Here is a 16,815-nt window from a genome sequence, read left to right on the forward strand (position 1 = left end):
TAAAAGCTATGGGTAAAAAATTGTGTGTTGTACTCAGGAGTGTGAAATGTTGCCCAGAAGGGATTTCTCATAAGAAAGTTTTTATCATGCGTATGAGCAATAGCTAACAATGTATTAATGAGTGGAGTGCATGTTGAAAATTCTTGGGGCTTTGTAGGATGACATTACTTTGTCCTCTCAGCCCTAGACATGAGTAGCTTGTCCCGGTTTTTCCCGGAGTTTAGGTTTACCCCAGTCACACCCATCAAGGTGTTCCCGAATCTCTCCCATCCCTTTGTTTAGCTATAATCTCTCTCCCTGCTCTCTTCCCCAAAAGAGTTAATCCACGGCTTTCCCTTAACCTGACTCTGCTAATTTGTAAGGTCAGAGCTTCCTAGGATACTGAATTTATATTATATAAGTTAATATTGCCTTTCTCCTCCCCTTATGCCTTTTGAATAATCTACTTTAAAGCAATGTCCTTTTTGTATGGACACGAGAAGACAATATTATGCTTTTGTAACTTGGGACTTAATTGGCCTCGAATATTATTCCCTCCCAGGCATCTGCTTTCTCCACTTAAGCCTCAGTTGCCCTCAGTTCCTAGCACCCCAAAAGCAGGGTCCCGACGAGGGATGGGACAGATCCAGGGCAAGCGGTGAGTTATGTGCTACCCTGGCATCGAGATGGGCCTGGCCAAAGTGCCTAATTCTTAACTATAAGTTAAGAGCTTGATCATAGACAAATGCTGTCATGATCCAAAAGTAATGATGAGACTAGGACCCTGCTAGGGATAGGAAAGACTGATCTGGCCTGAGCACTGTAGTCTGAGATTGAGATGGCCCCAGGAAAGCAATTCTATAAGCTTTTATGCATCTCTTATTGTGTCCATACAAAATGATTAATATGAATTCTTATATGTTTGCTGCTGAGGAGAATAGAAACACACTCATGGGACTCCGCCCTTGGGTGGATCCTCCTGCTGAAAGAGAATTAAGTCCTAGGAGAAGCATCCCCTAAGGAAAAGAACCTCAACCCTATTGATGGTGACCACACCTATGTGTACGCCCCAACCCCCTCGTGCTGGGGAGATTTAACTAGGCTGTAAGAGTGGGTTGGGGGACATATCCATGGATCCAGAGAGAGACTGAGAGCCGGGAGAGAAGCAGGGAGAGAGATTATAGCTAAACAAAGGGATGGGAGAGATTCGGGAACACCTTGATGGATGTGACTGAGGTAAGCCGAAACTCCGGGAAAAACCGGGACAAGCTATTCATGGCTAGGGGGGAGAGAACAAAGTAATGTCATCCTACAGGGCTTCTCATCTTTGATGACTAAGGTGGATAAGGAAAGCAGATTTATTCTTTTTTAAAAATTTAAAAAAATTTTTTATTAGTGAATCACCAGGAGGTAGAGTTATAGGCTTACAAACTTTCGTGCTTGTGTTTCAGTCATATAATGATCGAGTACCCATCCCTCCACCAGTGCCCATTTTCCACCACCAAGCCCAGCATCCCTCCCACCACCCACCCCTGTCCCCTCCCTACCCTTTCCCTGCCCTCCTCCTACCCCCCGCCCCCCGCCTCTGTGGCAGGGCATTCCGTTTTGCCCTCTCTCTCCTTTTGGGTGTTGTGGCTTGCAAGAGAGGTATAAAGTGGCCATCATGTTAGGTCTATACTTTACTTTCAGCCCTCATCTCCCATCACGAGCAGACACTCTTAGCACCCTTTACTTGGTGGTCCCTTCTCTATCTGAGCTGCCTTTTCCACCAGCATGTGAGTCCGGCTTCCAAGAAGTGGAGTAATCCTCCTGGTTCTTATCTCTACTATACTTGGGTGTTAGCCTCCCATTCTGTTACTTTATATTCCACAAATGAGTGCAATCTTTCTATGTCTGTCTCTCTCTTTCTGACTCATTTCACTTAACACGATACTTTTTATGTTGATCCACGTATATGCAAATTTCATGACTTCATCTTTTCTAACAGCTGCTTTTTGGGTCACACCCGGTGATGCACAGGAGTTACTCCTGTCTCGTGCACTGAGGAATCAGTCCTGACGGTGCTCATGGAACCATATGGGATACTGGGAATTGAACCTAGGTTGGTTGCATGCAAGGCAAATGTCCTACCCTCTGTGCTATCGCTCTAGCCCCTGTTCTTCTTCTTTTTTTTTAAAAAAAAAAACTATTCTTCAGTATAAATGAATTGTGTCTGGAAAGAGTGCTCTATAAATCATAGAAAATATTCAAACAAAGCCAGACTAGAAATCAAGGAGTTCACCAATGATTTTCTTAGGCATTTATTTTCTCCCTTAAACCTTAAATAAGTTTTCAGTATTTAAAAGCAAAAGCAGCTTAAGAATTCTGAGGCTTTTGTTTCTCTTGAGAATGAGGGAATGTCTGATAGCATTTATTTATTTATCTATTTAATTTTTATAAAGTTGTTTATAATAATGTATTTTATTTAGATTCACTTTCTTGAACAATAACAATTGTCTGTGTGTGAAAAGTACAAGTCCTTTACCAGAAAAGTCTTGATTTAAGTCATTTCCACCTGGTCCCATTCACTCCCTTTACTGCTATTGGCTTTAAAAATTTTTTTTTTTTAAATTTTATTGAATCATCATGAGATAGTTACAAGCTTTCATGTTTGGGTTACAACCTCACAATGATCAACCACTCATCCCTCCACCAATGCACATTCCCCACCACCAATATCCCAGGTATACCCCTCTTTTCCCACCCTCCCCCTGCCTCTAAGGCAGACAATATTCCCCATACTCTCTCTCTACTTTTGGGCATTAACTGCTGCTATTGGCTTTGAATGAATGATCCCTGCAGTCATTAGAAGTACCTCGTAAGATATTCCTATATTCTCTGAACTTGGTCAAAAAGTTCTTTGAGGTTGTTTATTGCCAACATTGAGATGTCTTCTTCATCATCCTATTTTACTGCTTCTTCATCTTCATCTTTACTATCATCTTCTTTCTCTGTCCCTTTCCTTCTCTTCTTTTCCCTCTTTACATTCTTTCTCTTCTACTTTTAGTACTGAAGTTCTCATTTATTGGGCAATTTTCCTCCATTAGTCTGTTCTGTTTTGTGTACTGTGATACATATGATGGCTATAAATGCCAGCTATAAAGTTAGGCAGAGTTCAGTATGAATCTCATCACCAGATACAGTTATTATATAACCTCTCTGGACTATGTTATCCTCATCTGTAAAATTGACTTATACATTTTAGTACCTAACATGGAGAGCTTCTGTTTCTCTTAAAATACATAATATATGTATTAGAATTAGCCTAAATCCTGGCACATAACAGGCACCCAGTAAACACTGTCATCAAATGCTTATTGAACATCTACTATGCTTCAGGCTCTGTACAAATTTAGAATTGTTGAAGTACAAATGGACATTATGATTCTAGTGTAAAATTCTCATTTATAGCTGAGAATAGGAAAGCCCGAATGCTGATCTGATTGATACAGACCCTAGGTTTGGGGATCTTCTGACTTTAAAGCATTTGGATTCAGTTTTTTGTCCAGTTTATTTTCTGGTCAACTTCTCCTCCAATCATCTCTCTTATCCCCATTAAATTCAATAAATATGTATTGAGTTTCTACTATATTCCTGAAGAAGGTTACATGAAGAGTAGTGACTCTCAACTGGAGGGAGATTTTTGACTCTTCCCTTCTCAGAGAATGATGTTTGATGACATCTTTGTTATAATAGATGTTGTAGTTGACATCTAGCAGATAAAGGCCAAGTATACTGTCAATCATTCTCAAATTCTCAGACAGTTCTCAAATTAAATTATTTGACTCTAAAAGTAACTAGAATTGAGGTTAAGAAATACAGATATCTAGAGCATCTATTTCTATTTATATATATATATCTATTTCTACTGGGTTCTTCCTCCAAAGTAGAGTTTGAGTGTATGGGACTTGATTTTACACACTTCTAAGACTCTTCAGAACAGTTTGACTTACCATGGGTTCTTTCTAAATTTTGGGACCCAGCATATTTCCTTTAGATAATACTTCTAGAAAATCCATATGTGGGGGGAGTAATTATTAAATAATTTTTTGGGGGGAGAACCCAGAATCCGATGAAGGCACATTTCACAGTCCTTTGAAGGGGCAACCTGAGAAACTTAAGTTTGTTGCAGATCCCTCAGCAAAGGTTCCCTTTCCATTTCAGACAGTACCCTGTCACATGGACTGGAGCGATAGCACAGCGGGCAGGGAATTTGCCTTGCATGTGGCCGACCCGGGTTCGATTCCTCTGTCCCTCTTGGAGAGCCAGGCGAGCTCTGGAGAGTATTCTGCCTGCATGGCAGAGCCTGGCAAGCTACCTGTGGCATATTCAATATGCCAAAAACAGTACCAACAAGTCTCGCAATGGAGATGTTAATGGTGCCCGCCCTAGCAAATCGATGAGCAACAGGACGACCACAGTGGTACCCTGTCACATAGGAAAAACCGATTACAAAGGAATGGTATTGACAGTATATAGATTTATTCATTTTAAAAGCAAAATGTTCACCCTATTATAATGATTAAGGCTTATCATAAAAATATGGAAAATATGTAAAAGTAGAAGGCATAACTAAGATTCAATAAAATTTGCTTTGTTTCCTTCCAGCTTTTCCTCTCACCCCATGCTTGACTTTTTACTTTATAAAGTTATGATCACACTGAACAAAACTAGTGAATTTTTTTCATTAGACATATACAACTATAGATATATTTGTAGATGAACTTCTTTATTTAAATATTTTACGTTTTTTTGGAAGTTAAATTACTAAGTTAAAATAAACATCTTTAAGATTTGGTACAGGGGGCTGGAGCAATAGCACAGTGGGTAGGGCGTTTGCCTTGCAGGCGGCTGACCCGGGTTCGATTCCCAGCATCCCATATGGTCCCCTGAGCACTGCCAGGGTTAATTCCTGAGTGCAGATCCAGGAGTAACCTCTGTGCGTCACTAGGTATGACCCAAAAAGCAAAAAAAAAAAAAAGATTTGGTACATATTGAAAATTACTTTCCAAAGAAATTAATTATATTCTCCTTGACACTATATGGATTTATTTCTGGTTGCACTCAGGAATTAATCTTAAAAATTAATAGTTGTGGGAAAGTGATTCCAAGCTGGTCAAAGGCAAGAATCAAGTCAAATATTTCTTGAATATATGGGATATACATGTATATGTATACGTAAAACATACCATGTACTTAATAAATTTATGTTGATTTAACTTTAACTAGTATAAAGTACTGACAACATCACAGTTCAAATTTGTTACAGAAGATTTAGATGCTCATTTTTATTATGTTGAAAGTAAAGTTCTGTATACACAGAATGAAATCCTTACTGTATTTGAGCTATTTCTGTGACTGCTGCTTTTCATATATACAATGGTGTCATTGATTTACTATGACATCATTGGATTTGTGTAACTGTTTTATTCTGGTGTGAAGAAATGTAAATGAGAGTTTTATCTTTATCTCTTTTTTTTCCTTTTTCTCTTAAAATTTAAAACTGTAACCATTCCTCAAGGAATAGAACACATATTTTTCCCTATTACAAATTGAAATGCACAAATATTATGGCAAAAAGAATGTGCACAGTTACAATTTTATAGTAGAATCTCTCTGTCTATGGTATCAGTGAAGATGCTTTCTTAAAATCCGTTCAGGAATACATTTTCACAACTTAGCAATAAACTGTATTTGTTTAAAGAAGCTTTTACTTTTCTCTATGACTTCAATTATAAAATTGTAGATGTAGTCCCATAAAAGGAGGAAAAATCAATGAGACCAAGTAGAAAACATTTGGCAAGGGAATAATTTGAAACTGTATTATCAGAGATCATTTATTTAAAAAATGTAAATAATAGCATAGAGATATTCAGCTCATTAATAAAGAAATAAAAACTGAAATACCATTTGGCATATCAAATTATCAAAATAAAGATATTCTTTGGTGTTGATAAGGTTGCAGTGAAATATGTTGGCAGACACTGGAATATAAATTAGCATAAACATTGTCATCACTGTCATCCCATTGCTCATCGATTTGCTTGAGCGGGCACCAGTAATGTCTCCATTGTGAGACTTGTTGTTACTATTTTTGGCATATTGAATACACCACGGTTAGCTTGCCAGGCTTTGCCATGTGGGCGAGATACTGTCGGTAGCTTGCTGGGCTCTCGGAGAGAGGCGGTGGAACCAAACCCAGATCAGCTGCGTGCAAGGCGAATGCCCTACCCGCTGTGCTATCACTCCAGCCCAGCATAAACATTATAGAAATAGATATAGCCATATGTATTAAGAATTTTAAAAGTTCAATAATTTTTGATTCTATAATTTTATAAATCTATTATAAAATAACCAATTCAGAAATTTATATTAATATATAGTCTAAAGATGTTCATTACATCACTTGTCACTTGTCATTCCATTGCTCATCAATTTGCTCGAGCGGGTGCCAATAACGTCTCCATTTGTCCCTGTCGTGTGCTAGTGTAGCCAAATGGCATCTGCTTGCTCCAGTAACACGAAGAGCCTCAAACCATTCATTCAGGGTCTTGAAGAAATCTGACCATCTCGTAAGAGTTTTTTTGACACCCCATGGAATCCAGTTGCTAACAGCTCTAGTCCTAGTAGTCATCTCCAAACTGCATTATGTGTCTGGCCCATCTGATTTTCAATGACTTGACAAACAAGGCAGAGTCCCTGATTCTCAATCATCGACAGAGGTTGGAACTCCTGGTTCCTTCTCTCACTTGAGTGAAATGTGATACTCCAAGCATAGCTCTTTTGATTCCTCTTTGGGAGACCTGAATAGTGTTCTTATCCTGTTTTCGTAGGGCCCAGGTCTCTGAGATTTGTGTCAGCGCAGGAAGAACGGTGGAGTCAAAAATACGTGCCTGGAGCTGGAGGTTCTTCATCCTCTTAACTTCAATGCTCTTGAGGGAGTCCCACTCCGCTCTCTTCCTCCTGTGTAGTTTAGGTGCCAGGTTGTTTGTCATGTTGAGTTCTTGACCAAGGTACACATAACCGCTGCATTCGAGATTTGTGTTCTGTTGAGAGCAAATGGAACATCAGGAACTAGCCCGTTTCTCGTGAACATTGTCATTGTGAGATTCAGCTGCAGTCTGACCCTTCCACACTAATGGCCAAAGTCTGACAGCATTTGTGCCACTTGGCTAATATTTGGTGTTATTAGAATGATGTCATAAGTGAATGTCATCACATGACTTTCTCGAGGATGGCATTGAAGAGTTTTGGTGAAATGGTATCACCTTACCAAAGCCCTCTTTTATCGTTGATGATCACTTCTTTGTAGAATGGTGAGATCCTGGTGGTGAACCCATAATACAGCTCACGGAGGATCCTGATGTACTGAGTTTGAATGCCCTGTTTGGCTAGGGCTTTGATGACTGCTTCAGTCTCAACAGAATCAAAGACCTTCTTTAAATCACTGAATGTTAGATAGAGTGGCATCCTGAACTCTTGCGAAACCTCAATGAGCTTGGTCACTGTGTGGATATAGTCGATCGTGCTGAATCCTTTTTGGAACCCGGTTTTGCTCACATAGTTGTCTTTAGTCTAGTGTTCTGTCAATCCTACTCAGGATGACTTGAGTGAACTACTTGTAGACGACTTATAGCAGGGAGATCGGCAATAGTTGCCAATGGCGTGGATGCTGCCCTTCTTGTACAACAGAACGGTCCTGCTGGTTTTCCACTGGGATGGAACCTTGCATTTAGACAGATAGCCTGTGAAGAGCCAAGCTAGTGTATTGATGAGTACTGGTGGCAGATTCTTCAGGTGTTTGGGTCTTGTCTGGACCGGGTGCTGTACGCGTCTTTACCGACAAAATGGTGTATCGGATTTCAAAAGGGAACGGAATTTGGTATGTGGGCAGGTGAGCATGGCTTTCGAAGAGATCTGAATAAAAGTCATTGATAACCTTCTCCATTGCCCTTCTGGAAGATGTGATAGATCCATCAGGACATGGAGGGCAGTCATCTTGGTCTTATAGTCGACTAAGGACAGGCAGGCATTGAGAATACTTTTCCTGTCTTCTGCCGCATTGGCGAATACCACTGCTCTTCTCTTTTTGAGGTCTTCCTTTATCACTTCTCTGCAAAGCTTTGTGAGCTCAGACATTAGCTTGTGATTACCTGAGGCTTGTGCCATACCATGTTGGCGAATGAGCGCGAGAGTTTCCGAAGACAGGCATCTGTTTGTGGCTTTCTCTCTGTTGGCATTCCTCACACAATCATGGAATTGCTGAACCAGTCAATCATATTCCTCGTTGATGTTGTCAATGTATCTTCCCAAATTGCCACAATAGTGCCAAAGAGTTCCCAGTTAGTGGTTGTTCTGGGAGTTCTCTTGAACTTTGCAGCCCTTTCTCCCCGCTCCGTGAAGTAGAATTTCCCATGAAGGAGATGGTGGCCTGATCCCGTTTGGATCTGATCCCATTCATTACATAGATATTTATAATAGTAACATATTAGAAAGGAGTCTAATATTCAATAACAGGAAAATGGTTAAGTACATAATAAATGATATTAAAAATTGACTATTCAAAGTATGCTTCAAAGATCAGCATCATCCCAGCCCCAGCCTAGACACGATGAGACATGATTACTAAGAATCATTCAAGTGGCCCAGTCTTTAGATAATTTGAGGCCACATGAAAGTGAGTCATGGGTAGCTTTAGAAAACTCACAGATGACTGATTTATAAATAAATTTGAGCGGGATAATAAATAATGTGGTATTACTATTAAACTTGCCAACTTCTTTGTCTCCCATCTTCCACAACTTGTTAATTTATTGTTACCTTTTACCTTACATTAAACAATCCTAAAACAACAATAGCAAAACAATAACATCTCCCAGCACCAAGCACCCAGAATATCGTTTTCTCTGAGAACACAAGGAGACCTGTGCACAATGTTGGCGGAATGAGGATGGAAACAGTTGTTCCCACAGCTTGCACATTGCAAGTCTGGATTTTCACATTCTGTTTCTGCACTCTCTGCTCTTGGGTAAGGAATCATTATTTTTATGTTCTTCAAATACAGGTTTTATAGGGCTACTTATTTTTAGATATGATTATGACTCTGTCTGGGTCCTGGAAGAAATAAATGGCACATCAAATTAGGGAATTTGCAAAGTGAATTACAAATATGCAAGTGGAGTGAAAGGAAAGCAACTAATGGGTGTGCCGTGCTCTGGGGATGTAATGGTGGGGATTGGCTACCATCCCATGGTCTGAGGGAGGGAGAAGAGCAAGATGAAAGAGAGGGCTGCTCAGTGGGAAGTGCAGTCCAGGAGAGGAACAGCCAACCCAGGTCACCTCCAGGACAGGGTGGGATGGAGAGGAAGCAACATTTTGCTTTAATTTCCAGCCTTTCTCCATTGTCTTCCATGGGCCCCAAAAACAACAAGTAAGAGGGTCTCCAAAGAATTTTGGAGCCCAGGTATGCCAGCCTCTTGGTGCACAGAAGTGAGGGGCAGGGCAGGTGGGGCTAAAGAAAAAAGTATAGAACTAGGACAGTGAGATTAACATGAAAATTGTTTTTGCTTTCTTGTATCCCAAACTCTGTTGAGTAAATCCATAAATCAGTTTTCTGGCAACTTTTTTGTCTTAAGTTTCTGAATCACAATAGAGACTAAGTGAGTAAACAGTGATTTTTGTCATTTTGTTTTTCTTAAATGACTGTTTTACAAAATATTCAGTTTTTTTGCTGAATAATTTGTAACATCAATGAGACAGGTGCTACAAACCTTATGTATATAGAAAGCATTATCTATGAAAGAAAACTTACCAATGGATGTATCTACTGAAAGCTCTCTCTCTCTCTCTCTCTCTCTCTCTCTCTCTCTCTGTGCTTGACTTGTATGCTCAGCAATGCTTTATATCCTCTGGCTCATACAAATGACAGGAACTAAGAATAACACCATCCTCCCTGGGCAACAATGCCTTTGGAAACATAATACACAGATCCTTGAACTTCCAGTTCATGGCTCTTTGTATATAACTCTCAAATGTTTTGTTTTGTTTTGTTTTGTTTTGTTTTTTGGTGAATAGGTATAGTTTTGACTAGAGTCTGCCCCTTTCTCCTTTCAGCAATTATAGAGGTACTGATTAAAAGAAAGTCAGAAGACAAGGAGGGTCTTTAACTGCATAATAAAGAAGCTGAAATACAATAACTCTGTGCAGAAAAATAAGAATCACCCAAGGCAGCAGATATTACCTGGGAATAAATAGGGTCCTTTAAAGATCAATAGTGATGCCAGAACTCTTTCAAGAAAGGGAGGTGGTGAGGTGGGGAGCAAGGGGCATCACTGCAAATAAAAGTATTCTGGGATCCTGACCCCCTCTCTGTGTTTCTCATGACTAACTTAATTTAGGAACTGTACATGATTGCATGAATGTGGAGTTAAAAGGCTCCAAGAAGATTCTAATGGAGTGGTACTTGAACTCTGCCTTACAGGCATGTGGGGAGTAGTCCATTGGCATGGAGGCAAAAGTGTCAAAAGAAACAGCAGAACAAAGGCCATTTTGATGTATTTCTAGTGCATCTTACACTTTAGATGACGAATGCCCTCTGTGAACTTCTGCAAAAGCAACCAACACTGTTTAATGAATAAGTGAATTTTAGTGCTTTATTTTCATCCAGAGCTTCATTTGAAACAGATCATCATTAGCTTTATGGTTTTAATTGTATTGAAATTCCTTATTATAACCTATTGCTTTATTGCATTAGTCCATTAACCTGGGTGCCACGGAGCATAGTTTTAGAGCCTGTATTTGTATCTGGACTAATTGCATGGATGCTTTCAGTATAGGATGAGGTATTTTTCAGATCTCTAATGGAAAAAAATAATCTGAACCCCTTTCCAAACTTTAGGGTTGGAATAATAACTAAAACAAAACAAAAAGAAGCTGCACATTATTCTGAAATTTTCTTGCTTTGAAATACTTGCTACTCTATCAACAAGGGATTGCAAAATTGTAATTCTCACAGTATGTGTTGCTTTCATGTGTTTTTCATTTGGAAGTACTGTGGGAAGCATTGGTCTGTGGGTTCCCCAATCAAAACCAGGTGGTTAATGGCTACAAACTGTAGGACCATGAGGAAATCCCTGCCTTGCTCATTAGGGCAAATGGAGATGGAGCATCCAGACCACTAGGGGCGGACTTACAAGCTCTTACAAAACAAGACTGACCAACACCCAGCTCTCTGTGGGGACCTCTGTTAATAACCCGGAAGGTGGCCCAGCTGTTAACACCCAGTTGACCTGAAACATTTCTTTCTGGAAGGGAAAAGTGACTGATGGAGCACGTTTACATCACCCAGGGTGTTTTCCACTTTTACTGGAAGAAGGAGCATTGAAGTTGGAATTGGGCCCTTTGTAACCTCCCAGATGCTCAACAGCAGGGGTGTTTATAATGCTCATCAAGCAGGCTTTCCGTTGCACCTGTTGGGGGACCAGCTGCAAAAAGCAGGTGTATCTGGGGACTAAGAGCATGGGTGACTGTGAAGAATGCTGAGGCCACCAGATGTATTCCACATAAACACTGGGCCAACAGCTGGGGGTACAGGGAAGATGTGGATTTAATTAAAAATGAAGTGCAAATTTGATTACTAATTTCAACTCACTGTGTGAATATAAAACACACAACACATATATAATAGGTATTTTAGAATAGTTCCATGGAATGTATTGATGGGAGCATGAGACTCATCACCAATTCCATGCACATTGTTTTGCTCACTGGTCTGCACATCATTTATCACATTTCCACGTCTCCTAAAAATATTTTCCCAGGCAGGAAGTTAAAATTCCAATTTATTTGTGAAAATGCCTCGCAATCCTAAGAGCACACAGTTGGCGATTTTAAAGCAGAGAAACAAGATCGGTGTCTGAAGTCTGCATTTGTAAATGGACTAATTGTATGAGTGATTCAGTGTAGGATGGACGACTCTGGTCCCAAAGTTGGATGATGTACTCTGAGTCAGATCAAGTGTCCTACACTGTCAGTACCTGAGTCAGAGACAGTAGGGCCTTCAGAAAGGGGTGGGTTCAGAGGATGTGGGTGCTGCTTTTCTAGGTTCCCTACATTGCCCATGAGCACTGGAGGAAGCCCTGGAGAATTTTCTATGGCTGGCTTTGAAATGCTTGCTGTGGTATGAGCCCTCTAACTCAGTAATCAAGAAGTATACAGTATTGCCTGTAACCCCAGAGAGTGGGTGATAGACTATTCCTGATCTTGGGAATAACAATTCTCTTTGGGAGCTGTCTTTTTTTTTTTTTTTTGGACCACATTTGGTGATGTTCAGGAATTACTGCTGGCTCTGCTCTCAGGAATAACTTCTGGCAGTGCTCAGGAGACCATATAGGGTGCCAATGGTTTGTTACATGCAAGGTAGGCACCTTAACCCTTCTATTATTCCTCTGGCTGCTCTCTTTGGGAGTTTTGAAAAGCACTGGAATCTGGTGCAGGATAAAGAAGTTAGTCAAAAAGCTTAATATTCCCTGCAGGTGTCTTCTTGGGACTTTCTCACTAACCTTAGTTTGCCACATTATCTATATGCTTCTAGAATGTTGATTCTTATTGGAAGAGTTATTTGAAGTGCAGACAAAATATTGTATATGTGTAACTGCATTGTGTACATGCATTTTTCTTGAGTTAGTATTTTTTTGAGTTAAAATTTCTTTCTTTAAATTCTCAAAGTTCCCCACATCTTGTTTCCTGGCAAAACCAATGCTTTTAAAAAAATTTAGGTCACACATAGTGGTGCTCATGGCTTACTCCTGGTTCTGTGCTCAGGGATCACTTTTGATCCTGCTCAAGGACCATATAGGATGCTAGGGCTTGAATCCAGGTTGGTTGTACGCAAAACAAGTATGCTTTACCTGCTGTACTATCTCTCCAGCCCTGTAAATAGTGTTTTTTTTAAAAAAAATCTTATCTTTGTGAAGGCACCATGATGTACAAATTTATCTAGGCACATTTTATGCTTCATAATAGAATTCTTACAGGCATGCATTGTCTAACATCAATTCCGCCATCAATGTCCCCTTCCCTTCACCAATGTCTCCAAGTTTCCTCCACCTCTTAGCTTGGCCCCTAGGCAGGCACATTGCAAATTAATTTCATATTGCCTGCTCCAATATAACTTAAAGGAATGGCAAATTAAATTATCAGAAAATAAATCAACAAAAGTTGATTTTTGATGATTGATTGCAATATAATTTTAATGTATGTAAATAAAAAATTAAGATCATTTAATACAATATAGTATAATGATTGTTCTAACTTACATAAATATGTTTTCAGTTCTGGCATCTAAAATATATTGCATTCAATTTTATTTTGTACTTGATCTCACTGTCTTCATATCTTTCCTGTCATTAATAAAATTTTAAAAAGCATGTGCTAATATAGTTGAGAGTTTTGGTGAAATAGATAAAACCTACAAATGTGAAAATGAGTAAAAGTGAAGAGAAAAAATTTTAAAGGAGAAAATCTGAATAGGCCTATTAAAGTACAAAGTGTATTATCCTAAAAAAGGGACAACAACAACAAAAAATGTTAATATTTGACATATATTATGTCTTAGGCACTGGCCTGAGTACTCTATATGTTAGATCATTTGATCAGGTGTTTATCATAGCCCAAAACAATGGGATAATCAATAATTATCTTTTTACAAGGGGATTCAGTTCCTCTATTGTGAGAATCAAGAGGCTTCCTACTTTTGTCTTGAGTGGAAATAATTTTAAGTATTTATCTGGTTTAACAATTATATACTGTATAATAAATTACCAAACATTTAATGGCTTAAAATATTACTTATAATTACTTATTTATTATATGACAGTTCATGTGCGCCAAGAATTCTGGTGAGGCTCAGTAGCTAGTGATTGAATCTTACCAGTCTAGAATACAGGTGTTGGCTGAGGCGATGGTCTAATTTGAGGCTTGACTTGAGAAAGATCTACTAAGGATTTTGTATGCTCCCTCTGAGTTCTAGAGAAATATATTTTCTCTCTTCCTCTGCTGACTGTTGGCTGGAAGCTGCTGTTCAACTCCTAGCGGCTTCCTGCATAGAGCCCTTGAATACCGTGGAATGTGGCAGTTTACATCCTTCCAGCCAGAAGGGAGCCCCTCTCTGCTGTCTGCAAAAATGAAGTCTTACAAGTATAACACAATATGTTCATGAGAGTAGCAGCCCGAGACACACAATGTAACCTAATCAAGGAAGTGACATCCCATCACTAGTGACACACTCCATTGGTTAGAAACAAGTCCCAGCTTCCACCCAAACTGAAGGAGAGATGATTATACAAGGGTGTGACTCACTGGGGGTCACTTTTGGGTGTTTTGACCACACCCAAAAGTATTTGCTGACACAGTTCTAGTTAATTGCTTGGAATATACATCAGGGAACATCATTTTCCATTTTAACATTTTGCATCCAGTCTACAGAGAAAATTGTCTGCTTCCCAGATGTGCTTTGCACGCCTGTGCCCGCTGAGCCTTTGCTCGCAGCTGTGTTCCCAGCCTAGTGTACGCTCCCATGTCCTCTCCATCTGTTGCAATCATTGTCGGACTAACAGGCACAACTCAAACAGTGCAGCCTTTTTGGAAACCTTCCTTGGCTCTCCTCACCCCCATCCCCACCATTGTGGGTGGCAAGGGAATTCTTGGTCATACCTTTCCTATAGCAAGCATTTAATTTAGAGTTACATTAGGCTTACCCAGGCCACTATTCACCTCCTTAAACAGAGAAATCTTGTTTTACTATTTTTTTGTATCAGCCCATCATTTCCACATAAGACATACTAAACAAATGTTTATGAAATACATTTTTTCCCTAAACTGTTGACCCAACTTAAAAAATTTCAGGAATGGAAATAATCAACAACCAATCCTTAGCATTGGTTTGGGTGTCTTTCTTTAAAATATGGACATAAAACTTACTTCAAATTCCTTTTGATTTTTTAAAATTCAAATGAATTAAAGCAATATTCCTGCAGGACCCATCCAGGATCTTGTTAGACTAGTTTCAAAAAATCCAAAGGGGAATAAAAAATCCAAAGGAGAAAGCAGTAGAACAATCCTCTTTGACAGAGTTCTGTGTCTTAGTGAGGCTTTCTGCCCCTTTGCCCTGTAGTTCCTGCCATTTTGATGCCTAAAGCATAACTTATTGCTGACCAATCACTTCCAATCCCGCTGAAAAAGCATCCAGACTGTGTGGCAGACCGCCTTGCAGACATTTAAAGGGGTTTCCGGTGGGGCATGTCATCCCAGTAGCTGTTTAGATGCTTTTGCTCAGATGAGATTGTATTTTATTCTCCTTAATTACTGACTGGATGCTAGAAATGGCTTGGTCTCCATTTCTTTAGTTCAGAGTATGGTAATAAACAGTGTTGTCATACAACCAATTTAAATAACTGTCATCCATTTTGGGGGTGCTGTTTGCAAGCTATCAATAAAATATAATCTGAATGCTTTTTTTCTGTTGCAATGTTGCATTTCTGTCTTCATAACCTGAGGTTGATTACCTCCCGAAGTTAGATTTTTTTTTAAAAAAAAAAGGTTAAAAAGCAGAGGAAAGGAAAATTCAGGTAAAGCAGTAAGAAATTTTCCTGACATTGAACTCTACAAAGGCAGAGGGTCTAGCATTGATTTCTTACTTTAATATGATAGTAAAGTGAGTCAAATATTGCAGAGCTGGAAAGGGAAAAAACTCCACGTTTGCAAAATGATCCATTATGGACAACGGATATGATGTAGTTATTGTCCATTGTGGGATGGGTCACTGACTGACCTTGGAGTTGCTTTGTCTTCCTGCCTCCTCCTGTGCACACTTGAAGTCCCTTGCTAAATCCTACCCTACCCCCATCCTGCCCTAATTAAAAGTAACAGTAATATCCAGTTTTTGCAAGGCAGCATCAATGAGACTTGGAACTCGAAGTTCACACAGTGACCAATATTTTAATGGGTAACTCCAGGGAGATAAGTCAGACCCCAAGAGAACTGTCCTAAGAGAAATAAGCAGGGCCACTTGAATGCCACAGGATGGCTGATGTCTGTGCTGTTATTTAGGAAGCTCTGAGAACAAGTGGACAGCATACCAGTTCTAAGCTGGGTTTGAAGTTCATGCACTATTGAGAGGATGGCTTTGCATAGTGGACTTTCATGGAAAATTAAGAAAACACAGAGCCTACGTAGTTAAGAGCTATTCAGTGTTAGGAAACAGATGGGGATGGGCACTTCCTCTAATATTTTAGTTTCCTAAACTGGGAATGATGCATTTGGGATTGCGTAACAACATTAAAAAAAACCCTGTTCTTTATGATTTATTGTCAGCAGATGCTTGATTTTATATATATCTATGTACCCATGGTTGCATAAAACTTTCTTGGTCAAAAAGGTCATGCATGGAAAGAGTTTCAGAAGCTTTGTGCTAGATGACCTGCTTAACTGCTTCCAGTTCCTTGTCACAGAATTTGTTGTCTTAGTTGTGATGGTCACACTCAATGATGTTCCATGGACCAGTGCTACTCCCCAAAGCTCTGGGTTGGGGGGCACCCAGGCCACACCTGAATAGAGGCCAAGGACTCACACATGCAAGGTATGTGCTCTTGAAAACCACTTGAGCTATACCCCTGGTTCGTATAACATTTTAAAAGAACTCCTGGAGGTCATATTTAGAGATTATAGATATCAAGTACTGAATAGAGTTCGTGTGTGTTTGTGTGTGTGTGTGTGTGTGTGTGTGTGTGTGTGTGTGTT

The sequence above is a fragment of the Sorex araneus genome, chromosome X (genome assembly GCF_027595985.1).
Source record: "Sorex araneus isolate mSorAra2 chromosome X, mSorAra2.pri, whole genome shotgun sequence".
Lineage (NCBI taxonomy): Eukaryota > Metazoa > Chordata > Mammalia > Eulipotyphla > Soricidae > Sorex > Sorex araneus.